Source organism: Pistacia vera, unplaced genomic scaffold, assembly GCF_008641045.1.
Source record: "Pistacia vera cultivar Batoury unplaced genomic scaffold, PisVer_v2 Contig1266, whole genome shotgun sequence".
NCBI classification, from domain to species: Eukaryota; Viridiplantae; Streptophyta; class Magnoliopsida; order Sapindales; family Anacardiaceae; genus Pistacia; species Pistacia vera.
This window is the reverse complement of record NW_022195321.1, coordinates 85,621-102,294: the sequence shown is the minus strand read 5'-3', so window position 1 is coordinate 102,294 and position 16,674 is coordinate 85,621. Positions and strand designations below refer to the sequence as shown.

Sequence of the window (16,674 nt, the reverse complement as noted above, 5' to 3'; positions counted from 1 at the left end):
TGCATGTGTTGAGTCATTTTGCGAGAGAAATAAGGTATTTTTTTAACAGATATGAGTTGAGACTATAACGCAATTTGCGTAACGATAAATCTGTTTTCAAGAATAAGACATTTTTCTTCTATACACGTAATAGATGCAGTAATCGGTATTGTTAAATTTCAATCTCAACTCTATATAGAAGAGTTAAAAAGGAGATTATATAGACTCTGGCAATGAATATTCCTTATTAAAGGAAGAACTGAAAAAGGATATTAAACAATTAGTAGAGGTTAAATTGTAATCATAAACACTTATATGAAGATGATGTAATTTATCCTTTTAGTGATAAATGCTTAGCTTCTCAACCCAATTTATCTTACACTTGATCATATAATATTTTTTTGGCCGTTTTGAAATCGACCAAAGTGTCAATCAAGAGATTCTTCTTTCTAGGTACTGTCTCTCTGCCATTCTGTTTCCCCTCTGCAGAAACACACAACTCTTTCATCACATGCTTTAGTAACAATATGAACAGGGTCGCCGACAATAAAAAAAATATCGGAAGAAAAGAGGAAGCATAAATTGGCCATTGAACTCGCCAAGACTCTAATAGCCAAAGATACTTCGTCGGATAATAGTAGTATAGATGACGTTACCTCATCTTTCATAGTCGGTGAAACGCATGAATTAAGTAACTCCAAACAGGAAGTGGGAGTATGACAAGTAGAATCTGGAGCTGAACAGAAAAAAGTTTCAAGAAGGAAAAGGAAGGTTCGACCTCATCAGACTCCAGAGCTACTGGCTCTGGCTCTGACTCTGCCCTTCATGAAGAAAAAAAGGCAGATAAAGAAGGAAGAGAAGAATCTTAGCCAGAAGTATGAGAAACTCCATTGCTTGATGTAGGAACATTATTTAGATTCTTGAAGAATCAACCCATCGAAGTGCTTTCTCCTCTCAATTTGCAACTCCCATTATCAAATTCTCTGAAATTTCTCAATGAGATGACCACCACCATGATAGATTACCATTGTCATCACTTACACAAACGGTGGCACAGACAAAAATTCAATTCCCAAAATTGATCGCTCTGTACTTAACAAATCGAAGTCGCAAACAAACCTTCTCACGGTTCGGTCTGGCCCATCGCAATTCCTTCCAAATTCTTCCACAATTTCCTTTCGTAACTCTATCGGAAACCTTATTTCACTCCGGAAGTCTCTCCTCAAAGTTTAACTTCACGTATTCTGATGATTATCTCTGAATGACTCTGAAATCATCCATGAAGATATGGAAGCTCTGCCGTTAATTGTTTCTTGTTAATATTTAATTATTAGTTGTTTCAATTTTCTCTGACTGATTGTTCTCTACTTCTCTTTGCCGCTTAGACTTCGCTCCCATGTTGATGCAGTTGTCGTTAGCGGTATTATTAAGAGGAAATGAAGTGTTGACTGGGAATTAGAGAAAGGGAGTTTGAATTAGGTAAGTAACGTAATTGTGTTTTGAAATGGAAAAAGTATAGTATTGTATCGTATTAATAATAATCAATATTTGTTATAATAAATATAGTAAAACTTCTTCATAATAATACTTTATATAGGAATAACTTTTACGAAGTTATAAAAAATTTGAATCCAATTTGGGCTAACTAGAAATAAAAATAAACTATTTATTATAATAAATTATAATTTTTTAGGTCTCATCTTAAGAAATTTCTCTTCAAATAGTAATAATTATCTATATATTGCAAAAAATATATGTTATATTTTATTAAAGGTTTAAAATAAAATAAAATATTTATCTAAAGTTGTTTGAGATAATGATTTATGATTTAAAATTATAACCATATTTTTTAACTTATGGATACGTAATAACTTGTAAGCATGAACACTTTCTTATGGAAGCTAAAAATATTTCTAAGTTCTCAAACATAACTAAGTTAAAATAATAATTTTTGTAACTATATTTCTATTAAGTTATAACCTTTTCACGTTCGTGCTTTTTCTTTTTGCAGGTTCATCCGATTGTTAGTGACTCGCTTCACACAAGATCAATCCTTTCTGAACCAACCGTTTTTACCGTCTACAGTCCTATCATTATAACTATAGAGAGATTTTACTATATGGAAAATCCTACATCCATAACCTCTTCTCACAAGCTTCTTCTCACAACTTCAACATAGCAGCCCGTAATAGATGCTATCTAGGTTTTCAACTAATAAATTGCCATTGACCAACCAATAACAACGTCGTCGTTACAATGCATGTGTCGTAAGTGATTTATTATTAAACGTTAATGGAAGTGTTTGAATCAGGAAGAGCATGCACGAAAGAAGAGGAAAGGTGTTTTGTTTAGAAGAGTTTATGCTTTTTAATGATGTTGGGTGTGCCAGCTAACTCGATGTTATGTTGAAAATTGATATGGTTGTTAAAATATTAATGTCATATGAGAAGTGGGATAATGGAGGAAATAATAATAAACAATATTAAGTATAAAAAAATTTATATACAAACTATTTTTAAGTTATTCAATCATTTTGTATATTTAATATTATATATGTATATGGCACTAGAATTTTTTTGTAGAAAATTTAATAATTTATCTTAAATCATATCTGTTGGGTCTTAAATCAACAAGACACACACCATTAATAAGTATTCAGTAGGAAATTAATAAATATACAAGCCTTTTATTAAATTCCAACACAAGTCTCTTGCATCCGTGACATATCAGCCTCCTTTACCATTTCAAGCAACTTACATAAATTAAATCCCTCATACTAGATCATCATTCATCGGAAGCTTCTTCTTATAACATTGAGACTTGGTCCCCAGCCGCTTCTTAAATCGTTTACGAGGAAGAACCTTCTTAATCGACTTGTAAAACTTGAGAAAAGTTAGGTTAAATGCAACATACATAGGGAATTGCGTGAATGCAAATATGCTTACCGGGAAAAATGCAACAGTGTAAATGAGAGTGGTGGTCCAATGTGGCTTTTGGAAATGAACAATGAGCAATTATGCTACTGTGAATGAAAGCATTGTTGTAGTCAATGCAATGAAGAGTAAGGAGAAGCCTATTGTCAGTTTTCGAGGGAGCCTGTGAAGGAATTCTTCATAACTAAAAGGCGAAGTGAGGACGGATAAGAACATTACCACCGAGGTCAAGGAGCAGGCTAAAGCAACAACGTCCATGACTGTGAAAACCAAGAAGAAATTGTTGTTGAGGAAAATTGGATAACCCTTATCATTGGAACCTCCAAGTACAGTGTAGGTAGCTGCAAACACCACGGTGGCAACGAGAATAGCCACCACAGAGCAAGACTGAGAAGTCTCTTTTACCCATTTATGTGCTTCCTTGAGTTATTCATTATGCTTCAGGTGGAATGGCTCTTTGCAATTATAATTCTTCTGATCTTTATTGTCATCTTTTGCACTTACAAGGAACATGGCAAAATGGGCAAGTGCTAACTTCTGCACACGCTGCATATATGCACAAACATAAGATAAGATAGAGTACATTCCATGGAAGACTTAATTAGTTAACTCACCATTAATTTTTTTTTTTTTTTTTTTTTTTGGTATGTATAGAAGACTACCAATCTTTGTCAATCCAAGAATCAATTCAACACAAACAAGAATCAAGAATCACACACACAAAAGACAATATTTACCGTGGTTCACCTATCCAATGTTGGATAGATTACATCCACGTTGAGCTCCGAAATACGGAGACTCACTGCACTAGGATTATTCAACTTTTACACAACGATTACAAGATTGATCTATTGAATTTGACAAATACAATCACCCAGACTTAATCACTCTAATCCCGTACCTATAACTCGCAAGATTTCAGAGCACTACTCTAGCCTTTGAAGGAAACGCAGCCTTCAATCTAATCCTGCCTAGAATTACAACGAAATCCCCACAACAACTAAGCCCTAATCAGTTTCTCAAACACTTAAAGAATGAACCCTAACAGAAAAGACTAACCCGATAAAATTATCACTGTTTTTCCCCCTTTTATATTATTGACTCTTAACAAATGTGAGTCGCACGATCTGCCTTGAATCAATGTCCAGGATTCACTTCTTCAACTAAACCCAAAACGACACCAAAGGCTTCATAATACTTTCAGTCTCCACCTTGAAGCCAACATTTTGCCTTTCCCCTTTCTGTTGAACCTCCTCTAGTGTAGTAAGTTTCTTTCATATTTCTTCTTAGCTCTAAGAATTGACTAACTGATGTGTAGTAAGTTCAAGCAATGCTTGAAGTTCGTTGTTGTTACCATTTTGGTTCCCATGTCGGTTGGGTTTTCTTCAGTTGGTACCTTCAGGAGATTTAATTTTCCTTTTGCAATCAGATCTCTGAAAAAATGATGTCTGACATCCACGTCTTTTGTCCTTTCATGATATACTAGGTTCTTGCTCAAGTGAATGGCACTTTCACTGTCTTAATAGACAGTTGCAGTGCCACTTAGCAAGTTTGCTTCTTTTAGGATTCCCTATAACCATGTTGCTTCCTTGAAAACATTTGAGACTGTTACAAACTCAGCTTCTGTGGTTGATAATGCAACCAGTGGCTGCAACTGTGATTTCTAGCTAACACAGTTGCCCCCCAATGTGAAGTCGTATGCTGTAGTAGACTTTCTGGAATCTCGGTCACCTGCAAAATCAGCATTTACATACCCAACCAGATTAAGTGATGCATTTCTTTTACAAAAAATCAAGACAATCTGAACAGTGTAGTTTATATATCTAAATAACCATTTTATGACATTCCAATGTTCATATCCAGGATTTGACATAAATCTACTCAATAGTGATATTGCATAAGCCAAATCCAGTCTGGTGTTTAACATGGCATACATCACAAAACCTATGGCATTCGAATAAGGGATATTTTCCATTTTTAACATATCAAATTCTGTTTTGGGGCATTGTGACTTACTGAGGATGAAGTGGTTTGCAAGGGGCATTGTTACAACTTTGGAGTCAGCCATGCCAAACTTAGAGACCAGTTTTTGTAGGTATGGGAATTGATGAAGTTTTAGGCTGTTTGCACTTCTATCTCTATCAATCATCATTCATAGGATTTTCTTTGCTCTACCTAAGTCCTTCATGTCAAATTCAGCACTTAATTTGGCTTTTAATTCATTAATCTGAGACATAGACTTACTAATCAATAGCATGTTATCTACATAAAACAGTAGGTATATTGGCATGTTATTAATGCAAGCAAAATAGAAACAATTATCATACACGCTTCTAGTGAATCCACTTCTTACTATGAATGCATCGAACCTCTTATACCACTACCTAAGGGACTGTTTGAGTCCATACAATGATTTATTCAGTAAGCATACATACTCAGACAACTTTTTATTCTTAAATCCTATGGGTTGGCTCATGAATATCCTTTCATCCAACTCACCATGCAAAAAAGTAGTTTTAACATCCAATTGTTCTATCTTTAAATCATATTGTGCAACAATTGATAACATGAGTCTAATTATTTTAAATTTATCTACTGGTGAGAAGATTTCGTAAAATCAATATATGCCCCCTGTGTGTAGCCCTTGGTCACTAACCTGGCTTTGAATCTTGGTGGATCAGATTGGTTTATCCCCTTTTTCAATTTGTAGAGCCACCTGCATTCCATCAACTTTTGATCTTTGGGCTTCGAAACAAGTGTCCATGTGTTGTTCAGGTGTAGTGACTCCATTTCCTCGACTCCATTTCTGCCTTCATTGTAGCAACCCACTCTTTGCTATCGTTTGATCCCATTGCCTCAACATATGTATTAGGTTTAGTTCTGTGTATTTTTGCACCAGCCAGTAGTGCTGTGTAGATCAGGTCAGCACAGTTGAACCTTGTGGGAGGTCTGATTTCCCTCTTGACTTTGTCTCTAGCTAATTAGTATTAGGTCAGATCACGATGTTGGTCTCCTTTAGTATTTACTGTTGGATCTTCTTTATCCTCCTGATCTTGGGTTGGCTGTAGCTGGTCTTCTGTTATATCAGCCTAATCAATTTGGATATATTGATTAGAATTAGTTGCAGGCTCCACCTCAAAATAAGTTATTCCAGTTTGTCCAGAATTTTCAAGATCTCCTTGTGAGCTACCTACATTGTTAGTACTAGATTTGTAAGGAAAAATAGTTTCATTGAACATCACATCTCGACTAATAATTACTCTGACCCCTGGGGCAACCCTTTCCCAAAGCCTATAGCCTTTGGTTCTTTCTTAGTACCTTTGAAAAACACACTTAAGGGATCTAGGCTCTAGCTTCCCATCTCGGGTTTGTGCATATGCAGCACACCCAAACACTCTCAAGTGATCAAGAGATGGGCTTCTCCCAGACCATCTCTCTTCAGGGCATTTAAGGTCTATAGGGCTTGAGGGACTTCTATTAATCAGGTAGGCTGTAGTACCTAGTGCTTCCCCCCAAAAGGTTTTTGGTAGACCAGCAGTGAAGATGAGACATCTAACCCTTTCTAGTAGGGTTCTATTCATTCTCTTAGCAACCCCATTTTGCTAAAGGGTTCCCCTAACAGTCCTATGTCTTAAAATGCCCTCATTTACACAATAAAAGTCAAATTCAAGGTTGCAGAATTCTAATCCGTTATCAGTCCTAAGGGCTTTTACCTTCCTATTTACTTGGTTTTCAACCAGGATTTTCCAGCCTTTAAACTTGGTTAAGGCTTCATTCTCAAACTTAAGAAGGTACACCCATACCTTCCTACTATAGTCATCCACAATGGATAACTATTCCCTCCACGTGTCCTAACCCTTTCAAGACGCCAGAGATCTGCATGCAAATAATCTAGACAATTTTCAGCTAGATGAGGTCCCTTTTGGAAATACTCAACCTGTACTGTTTACCCAATACACATGTTTCACAAAAGCTCAACTCAAATATGGATTCCTTACCAAAGTAGCCTTGTTGGCTTAAGATAGTCACACCTTTCTGGACTATATAGCCAAGTCTCAAGTGTCATTTCTCTGCAGCAGAAAGGTTAGTAGATAATAAAGCTGAATTAACAGTAGGTGCATAGTATTGGCCACACAGAATGTATAGACTATTTTGTTTGACTCCTTAAAGCATTATATCATTATTTTTATAAACCACTATGGACTCATTTTGTGCCTTATAACTACATCCAGTGTTCCTAATGAAATCAGGTTTCGTTTGAGTTCAGGTATGTACTTCAATCTGGTTAGCATTATGATCTTACCATTATTCAACCTAATGATTATGTTTCCTATGCCTTGAACCTTACAAGAGTGGTTGTTTCCCATGAATACAGTTTCAAATTCTCCTTTCCTAAGTTTTTGGAACCATTGTATGTTTAGGCTCATATGGAAGGTGCATCCTGAATCTAGAACCCAATCTTTACTGCTAGCTAAATTTGAGACCGTGACAGCTTCTGAAATCTCAATATTAGTTTTGGAACCATTGTATGACAGCTTCTAGAACCCAATCTTTACTGCTAGCTAAATTCGATGTAGATTGTAAAGAGTATAAAGATTCGAGTTTACCCCAAAGCGTGATCGGTGTTTCCATGCCGTCTACCTTTCGCAGTATAGCATCGGACAGGTTCATTATGATCAGATTATAGTCCTCCTCGTCAATTTCAGACTTCTTTTTCAGTTTCTCCTCAAGCCACTTGGTCGTGTCCTTCTCTAGAGCAATCCCTACCTTATTGTGGGAAATGAAGGTCTTCATCTTCTTCTTCTATGTGTTGAAATCGATCTTTTCATCGTATTGGGAGATCTCCATATGCATCGTACTCATAACTCTGTAATTAACAATGAACCCTAGACAAATATCAAGATTTACTCCGTGACTTGTGTTTCTAACCCAAACTCAAGAATTGACCCAAGACTTAGCAAGATTTGAAGCCCTAGTGATCTAGAATCCTTTAAATCGAAAAACCCCCAAATTCTGACAAACCTAGAATTTCAAATTTGTTACAAATTGAATCGATCTTAGACCTAGATGAACCCTAAGACCTAGGCTCTGATATCACTATTGTAACCTGAGTCTAATTTTATCAATCCAAGAATCAATTCAACACAAATAAGAATACAGAATCACACATACAAAAGACAATATTTACTGTGGTTCACCTATCCAATATTGGATAGATTATATCTACGTTGAGCTCCGAAATACGGAGACTCACTGCACTATTCAACGGTTACACAACGATTACAAGATTGATCTACTGAATCTGACAATTATAATCACCCAGACTTAATCACTCTAATCCCATACCTGTAACTTGCAAGATTTTAAAGCACTACTCTAGCCTTTAAAGGAAACGCAGCCTTCAATCTAATCCTGCCCAGAATTACAATGAAATCCCCACAGCAAGTAAGCCTCAATCAGTTTCTCAAACACTCAAAGAATGAACCCTAAAAGAGAAAACTAACCCGATAAAATTATCACTGTTTTGCCCCCTTTTATATTATTGAATGTTAACAAATGTGAGCCACACGATCTGTCTTGAATCAACGTTCAAGATTCACTTCTTCAACTAAACCCAAAACGACACAGTAGGCTTCATAATACTTTCACTTTTCATTGGTATATTCATCTCTTTCACAAGATCGAAGATTTCCTTTCGACGGTGCATGATAGCGATATGTAACATATTTTGATACTTATCATCCACTTGCTCAACCAACTGGGGCGATAGTTTAAGTATCTTGTTGACAATCTCTACTATTCCTCTTTCAATAGCCAGAAATAATGCGATTGGTTTTGAAACTTCACCTTCTCTTGCCTCGGTAGTTTGAACATTTCCTAGTTCTAAAAAATCTTCAGAGAGTCTTTTTTCAATAATCTGCTGCGACAAAATATCTCGATCTACTAGGGTTCGGGTGAGTTTAAAAGCAAGTTTATGCTTTCTCTTTGTTGAAGAATAAAGACGAAGATGGTTAGCAGATGGTTAGCTAAGTCAGTTAGTTGTTATAACAGAGTTAGTTAGTTGTTAAGAAGTTCGTTCCAAGTAGTTATTAGTTTGTTATAATGTTAGTTAATTAGTTAAAACGGTTAGTGTTTGTTAAGTTGTTAAGTTTGTTGTAAGTTTGCTGTATATAAAGAATACGCTGCTGTACTCTGTTTTTTGATTCAAAATGAATTCAATATCATTTTTCCATATCTGAGTTATTTTCATCATGGTATCAGAGCATTTTTGCTTCCTCTAAACACAATTTTTTTCTCTTCCAAATTTTACTACCTTTTGCACTCTGTCAATGGCGGCCTTAACGTCCAATTCAACTTCAACACAAGACATTTCCAATCCCTATTACCTTCATCCTAATGAAAATCCTGCTGTTGTACTCGTTTCTCCAATCCTTGATGGTCCCAATTATCATACCTGGGCACGGTCTATGAAGATGGCATTGCTATCCAAAAATAAGTTGAAGTTTGTTGATGGCTCCATTAAAGCCCCTTTATCCACTGATTCTTTGTTCTCTGTCTGGGAAAGATGCAATACTATGGTACTTTCTTGGCTCACTCATTCTCTTTCATTATCCATTACTAGTAGCATTTTATGGATAGATAAAGCTTATGATGTATGGGATGACCTTCAAGAACGTTTTTCACAAGGAGATAGTTTTAGAATTTCAGATTTGCAAGAAGAAATTTATGATTTTAAACAAGGGGATCGAAGTGTTACCATTTATTTCACCGAATTAAAAATTCTTTGGGATGAGTTGAAAAACTTAAGGCCCCTTCCTACATGTACCTGTGCAACACCTTGTTCTTGTGGAGTATTGACAACTTTCAAAAACTATCAGAATAGTGATTATGTCATTGGTTTCTTAAAGGACATAGTGATCAATTTGCTGTTGTCAGAACTCAAATCATGCTCATGGATCCACTTCCTCCAATCAACAAAGTTTTTTCTTTAGTTTTACAACAAGAAAGACAGCTGAATTTTGGAGTTGCTAAAGTGTTTGTTAATAAAGTTGTTAAAGAAAATTCAGCTGCTAACAAATCACAGAACACTCGAAGGTTCAATCCAGCAAATTCACAACACAATGGAGATAATCGATTCTGCACATTCTGTGGCAAACCGAGACATACTGTTGAAACTTGATACAAAAAGCATGGTTTCCCACCTGGTTACAAGTCCAAAAGTCACAATCCCACTGCTCATAAGGTAACCGTGGAAGAAAATGGCATAGATATTCCTATGCAGTCCAATGCTACTGTCAATAGTCAAGAAGGTTCTGGTGTTTCTTTGACTCAAGATCAATACCATCAATTGCTTGTTTTGCTCCAATCATCCAATTCTGAGCAACCATCTCATGTGACTAACCAAGTTGTTGTTTCTCAACCTCAGTCAACCCTTACATCTCATTTTTCTTCAGTTCCAGGTAACCATTTTACTTTAACCTGTGCTAAATCTTCATTATGGATTGTAGATACAGGTGCAACAGATCACATTACCCACTCTTTGTCTTCCTTTGATATCTATAAGCAAATCAAACCAATCTTAGTCACATTACCAAATGGTTCTAAAATCACTGCTCAATATTCTGGGGTTGTAAGTCTCACTGAAAAATTGATTCTTACAAATGTACTTTATATTCCTGAATTTTCCTTTAATTTGATATCTGCCACAAAATTAACCTCCTCACTAAATTGTTGCCTGATCTTCCAACATTCTTATTGTTTAATCCAGGATCTGACTTTGTGGACAACGATTGGTTCAGCTAAAGTGCATGATGGCCTATATGCAATGACAAAATCTTCTGTTTCTACGGCCAACCCTGTCCATCTGTCTGTCTCTTTAGCATCAAGTACTGCATTGTTTGATATTTGGCATTATAGACTTGGCCACATATCTGATTCAGGAATACAAGAACACTTAGCATCTTGTATTCCTAGCCTTAAACTTCATAATAATAAAGCTTGTACCATTTGTCATTTGGCTAAACAACCAAGATTACCATTTCCTATAAGTCATTCCAAAACTTCTAAATGTTTTGATATGATTCATGTTGATATTTGGGGTCCTTATTCAATTTGTTCTATTCATGGTCATCGATTCTTCTTAACTATTGTGGATGACTATTCTAGATTTACATGGATTTATTTGATCAAACAAAAATCAGAAGTTAGGCAGCTGGTTCAGTCATTTTTTGCTCTCATAGAAACCCAATTTTCAGCTAAAATAAAGACAATTCGCACTGATAATGGTGCTGAATTTATAATGCCCCATTTCTATGCCTCAAAGGGAGCCTATCATCAAACAACATGTGTGGAGACACCCCAACAAAATGGTGTGGTGGAACGTAAACACCAGCACATTCTAAATGTTGCTAGATCTTTACTTTTTCAGTCTAACTTGCCCAAAAAATATTGGACCTATGCAGTACTTCATGCTATTCACCTCATCAACAGAATTCCTTCTCCTATCCTGCAAAATAGATCACCATTTGAACTTTTATATCAAAAATCTCCTCATTATGATTCATTAAGAATTTTTGGCTGCTTGTGTTTTGCCTCCACTTTACAAGCTCACGGAAACAAGTTTGATTTTAGAGCTAGGAAATGTCTCTTCTTAGGATTCCCATCTAGTACTAAAGGATTTGTTTTATTAGACTTGCATTCTAGAGATATCTTTCTCTTTCGTAATGTCTTCTTTTACGAATACATTTTCCCTTTTTCAAAACCTGCAGATCATTCAGTACCCTTACCTCAGAATTCAACCGTTTTTTACTCAGATTTTTGTCCTCCTAAAGACACTTCCTTATCTACTTCATCATCATTACCACCTGATAAATTTTCCTCTACTGATTCTCTTGTACCTTCTCCTATTATACCACCTGATCGTCACTCAAAAAGGTTGAGAAAGCCTCCTTCATACTTAAAAGATTATCATTGCAATATGGTCACTGCACCTGAACTTTTGGTCCCTCAGTCAGGTACTACTTATCCCTTATCTTCTGTTCTTTCTTATTCCAACCTTTCACCAAATCAACTTCATTTTACCTTAGCTGTTTCAACTATATTTGAACCTAAGACTTATGCACAAGCCATTAAACATGACTGTTGGAAACAAGCCATGCAAGCAGAAATTACTGCCCTTGAGCAAAATCACACCTGGACACTCACAGATCTCCCTCCTGGCAAGTCCCCAATTGGCTGCAAATGGGTGTTCCGTGTTAAGCATAAAGCAGATGGTTCAGTGGAGCGTTACAAGGCTCGGTTAGTAGCCAAAGGCTATACCCAAACTGAGGTTATAGACTATTTTGATACATTTTTACCGGTGGCCAAAATCACAACTGTCAGATTGCTTCTTGCTTTGGCTGCTGCTTCTCATTGGCATCTTAAGCAATTTGATGTCAAAAACGCTTTTCTCCATGGTGATTTACTTGAAGAGGTATATATGGTATTACCTCCTGGTTTTGATTCTTCAAATCCTAGCAAAGTTTGCAAGCTCCAAAAGTCCCTTTATGGGCTTAAACAGGCCAGTAGACAATGGTTCTCCAAGCTTACTTCTGCCTTAGTTTCTTTGGGTTACACTCAATCTTCATCAGATTATTCTCTCTTTGTTAAATATTCTGCTTCTTCTATAACAGTGTTGCTAGTATATGTAGATGATGTTATATTAGCAGGTAACAATTTAGCAGAAATTGATGCTGTCAAAGCTTACTTAGATGATGCTTTTCGGATTAAGGATCTTGGTGACTTAAAATATTTTCTTGGCTTGGAGGTGGCTCGTTCCCAGTCTGGTATTGCATTATGCCAAAGAAAATATGCTCTTGACATTCTTTCTGATGTTGGATATTTGGCTTGTAAGCCTGCCAAAACTCCAATGGATTACACTTGTAAACTCACTCAAGCTATTGGTGATCCCTTATTTGATCCTTCCTCTTATAGAAGATTGGTTGGTAGACTATTATATTTGACTTCTACACGGCCTGATTTGTCTTTTGTCGTTCAACAACTTAGTCAATTCCTTGATAAGCCTACATCAGTTCACCAACAAGCTGCTCATCATGTTCTTCGATATATAAAGAGTTGTCCTGCTTATGGTTTATTTTTCCTAGCTGAATCATCTCTTTCCCTTAAAGCTTTCAGTGATTCTGACTGGGCTGGATGTTGTGATACACGGAAATCTATCACAGGTTCCTGTGTTTTCCTTGGCTCTTCCTTAATCAGTTGGCATGCCAAGAAGCAATCTACTGTCTCCCGTTCTTCATCTGAGGCTAAATACCGTGCCCTTGCATCCACAACATGTGAAATTCAATGGCTTCATTACTTGCGGCAGGATCTTCACGTCACTCACTCAGGATTAGCTCTCCTTTTTTGTGACAACAAATCAGCTCTTCAGATTGTTGCCAATCCCACCTTCCATGAACGTACCAAACATATTGAAATTGACTGCCATATTGTAAGACAGAAAGTTCAAGACGGTTTGATTCATCTCATGCCATGCTCTTCTTCAGACCAGTTAGCCGACTTGTTCACGAAAGTCCTGCCACCTGCTCAATTCCATACCAATTTATCCAAGCTGGGAATGCTTAACATCCATTCTCCAGCTTGCGGGGGGATGTTGAAGAATAAAGACGAAGTTGGTTAGCTGAGTTAGTTAGTTGGTTAGCTGAGTTAGTTAGCTGTTAAGAAGTTAGTTTCAAGTTGTTATTAGTTTGTTATAACGTTAGATAATTAGTTAAGTCAGTTAATGTTTGTTAAGTTTGTTGTAAGACTGTTGTATATAAAGCATACACTGCTGTAACTCTGTTTTCAATTCAATTTGAATTCAATATCATTTTTCCATATCTGAGTTAGTTTTGTCAGAGGCTGCCTATATTAATCAGAACTTTTCACAACAAGTTTTGGTGAGAGATGGGAACGAGTTGACCTTTGATGAGCCGAACGTGTATGCTAATGAAGGAGAGGATGTGGCTTCAGTGGCTTATAGGTATAGCATGTGGAAGCTTATCATTTGCTAATGAAGGAGAGGAGGTGGCTTCAGTTTCTTATAATATAGGAGGTGGAAGCTTGATGATGATATGTATCTTGTTGCTTTGTGTAAGGTATAGTGTTGTGGATGTTAACAATCAGAGGTCATTTTTTACATTGAATGCGCTTAATGGGTTTGATTCAAAATATTATGGTGTTGATTGGAGGCAGAAGTTAGAGACTCAGAGGGGTGCTGTTTTAGCCACTGAGTTGAAGAACAACGCAAATAAGTTGGCAAAGTGGACAACACAAGCTTTGTTGGAAAGTACTGATCTGATGAAATTGGGATATGTTTCGAGGGTTCACCCACATGATCATTATAACCATGTAATATTGGCTGTTATGGGGTATAAGCCTCGGGATTTTGCTACCCAGATTAATTTGAGTACTGCAAATCTGTGAGGCATTGTGGAGAGTATTGTGGATTTGTGCATGAATTGAATGAGGGAAGTATGTGCTTGTTAAGGATCCGTCTAAGCCACAAATGAGCATCTATGAGGTTCCACCAGATGCATTTGAGAATGATTATGTGGAAGAGCCCTTGCGTGAGGATGAGCAGGCACAGCCGCCTGTGGAGAATGTTGAGGGAGTGGAAGCAACTAATGATGTAGAGGATAAAGTGATTGACGCCCAAGCTTAGTGGTAATAATTTTTTTTCTTTTATGTTAATCATTGTTGTTTAATGAGTTATACCTTTTTGTCACCGAGCCTTTTAAAATCATATGTATGTTCATATATATATATTTTTAAAAAAGGTCACGTGTGTATGTGAATGCATGTACATGTCTCTGGTTAGAATCTCTGTTTGCATATGTTTCATAGTGGTCTAATCTCTATTGGGAAGGTCTTATCTATGGAAATATTTGATTAATGCTTGTGGTTTATATGCTTGCTAATTCATTCTGAATACTAAGTTCAATATGCCAAATTGTAAGCTCAAATTATCAAAATGATTTGCAGCCGTACCCATATTTGCACATTCGCAACAAGGAGTTCCCATGGGGTATGTTTTCACAGTTAAATAAATTTATTTGTGTCTAGAGCCCTAGAAGAAGGGGTGTCTATTTTGTTGTTACATTGACTCTGTGTTTGATGGCACTTTTTGTCTTGACATTCAAACTTTGGGTTGCCTTATTGATTGCTTGTTGAGTTCGGCATTATGTCTTTGCTTTAAGTTCTTTGGCTATCCTAAATAACTAGCAGTATTGATTTATCTTTTCTTTGCTTCTTGTGCCTTGTTGAGTTCTTTGGCATTATGTATTGAATAGATTTCTTTTGCTCCGTTGTTTCTTTCTCAGTATTTGTAATATACATTTCTCAGGTTGCAGAGAAGCCTAGCATTGCTCTCTCAATTCTACCGTGCTCTCTCGTGGCAAAGTACTTGCCCTTTTCTCTCTTTCGTTGCTTTTTAGATAATTAATTCAATTTCTTTTAATACTACAATGTTTATAACTCAAGAAAACAATTTTATTTTCTATATTTGAGGTGTGTAGGTTGTGTTGAATACCTTTGGTGCCCAACCTTTAAGTGATGAAGAGGGAGATGCAAAAAATGTATCAAACTTTTAATGATTGATGCCCTAATGCCATGGGTCTTTTATTCATGTATATATACTATTAATTGTTCAATTTCATTTAATAAATTGATTGAAAGATTATTGAGTATCTAAATTTATTGTTGAATTGTGATAATTGTTGTTTTGGTTGAGGAATATTATGAAGAATTTCATTGCATTATTCCATTATTTAATTAGTAATAATTAGGAAAATAAACTAATTACAAAATAAAAATATTTATAAAAAAAATCCTTGACAGATTTAAGACTATCAAGGATGGAAAATTATTATTAATAAAATTTGACTATTATTATTAAATTAATTTTTTTTCTTGTTAAAATCTCTTCACAGTTTAAAGATTGTCAATGATTGGTTAAATTTTGGCCAAATCCTTGACGAGTTATAACTGTCAAGAGATCTGTCAAGAAATTCTTGACAGTTCAAAAACGGTCACCACCCTTTCTTGACACTAGCTTCAATGACGGGTGAAGAACTATCAAGAAACCCCCTTCTTGACAGTTATTACCCGTCAAGAAAAGGGATTTTTCTAGTAGTGAATTTAGACTCATAGTTCTGTCGTAGGTTCATTCATTGTCATTGCGTAAGTCGTACTTAAATGGTGCATGTATTATGGGGTCCATACATGTGTCCAAAGTTTGCATCTTCATCTTACTCTTATGAAAGACAGCAAAGTATGAACTATAAATTAAAAAACATTCTGCAGTAAATTCAATTCTCTATTGTTGTGTAAGTCCTACAAAAATAGTGCATGTATTATAAGGTTGATACATGTATCTTAGACTTTACATCTCCATCCCACTATGACGAAAGACAGGTAATTGTCAATTCTAAGGTTACCAATACGAACTTCGTCCTACTTTAACGAAAAGCATTAGGTTGTCAATTTCACATAAATATACATGGATTGTATTGTGAGGTCGATACATGTCTTTAGAACTGGGTCATGTAATATTAAAGTTTTAATGCTATGCAATATAATGTAACAAAGACACCCTAAAGGGCCATCTAAAAGTATGTATGTCTACATTAGTAATGTTCAAATGTTCAAAGAGTTAATCAAATTCTTGTTCCCTTATATGACAAATGATGTGCATCAGCCTGTTTTGTTTATCTAACAACTAATGCAT

At 35.9% G+C, this 16,674-nt stretch overlaps 1 pseudogene; it reads left to right on the top strand.

Annotated features, from left to right (window-relative positions):
* The first annotated feature begins 9,241 nt into the window (after positions 1–9,241).
* Positions 9,242–15,316, top strand: LOC116120798 (annotated as a pseudogene).
* The last annotated feature ends 1,358 nt before the right edge of the window (positions 15,317–16,674 follow it).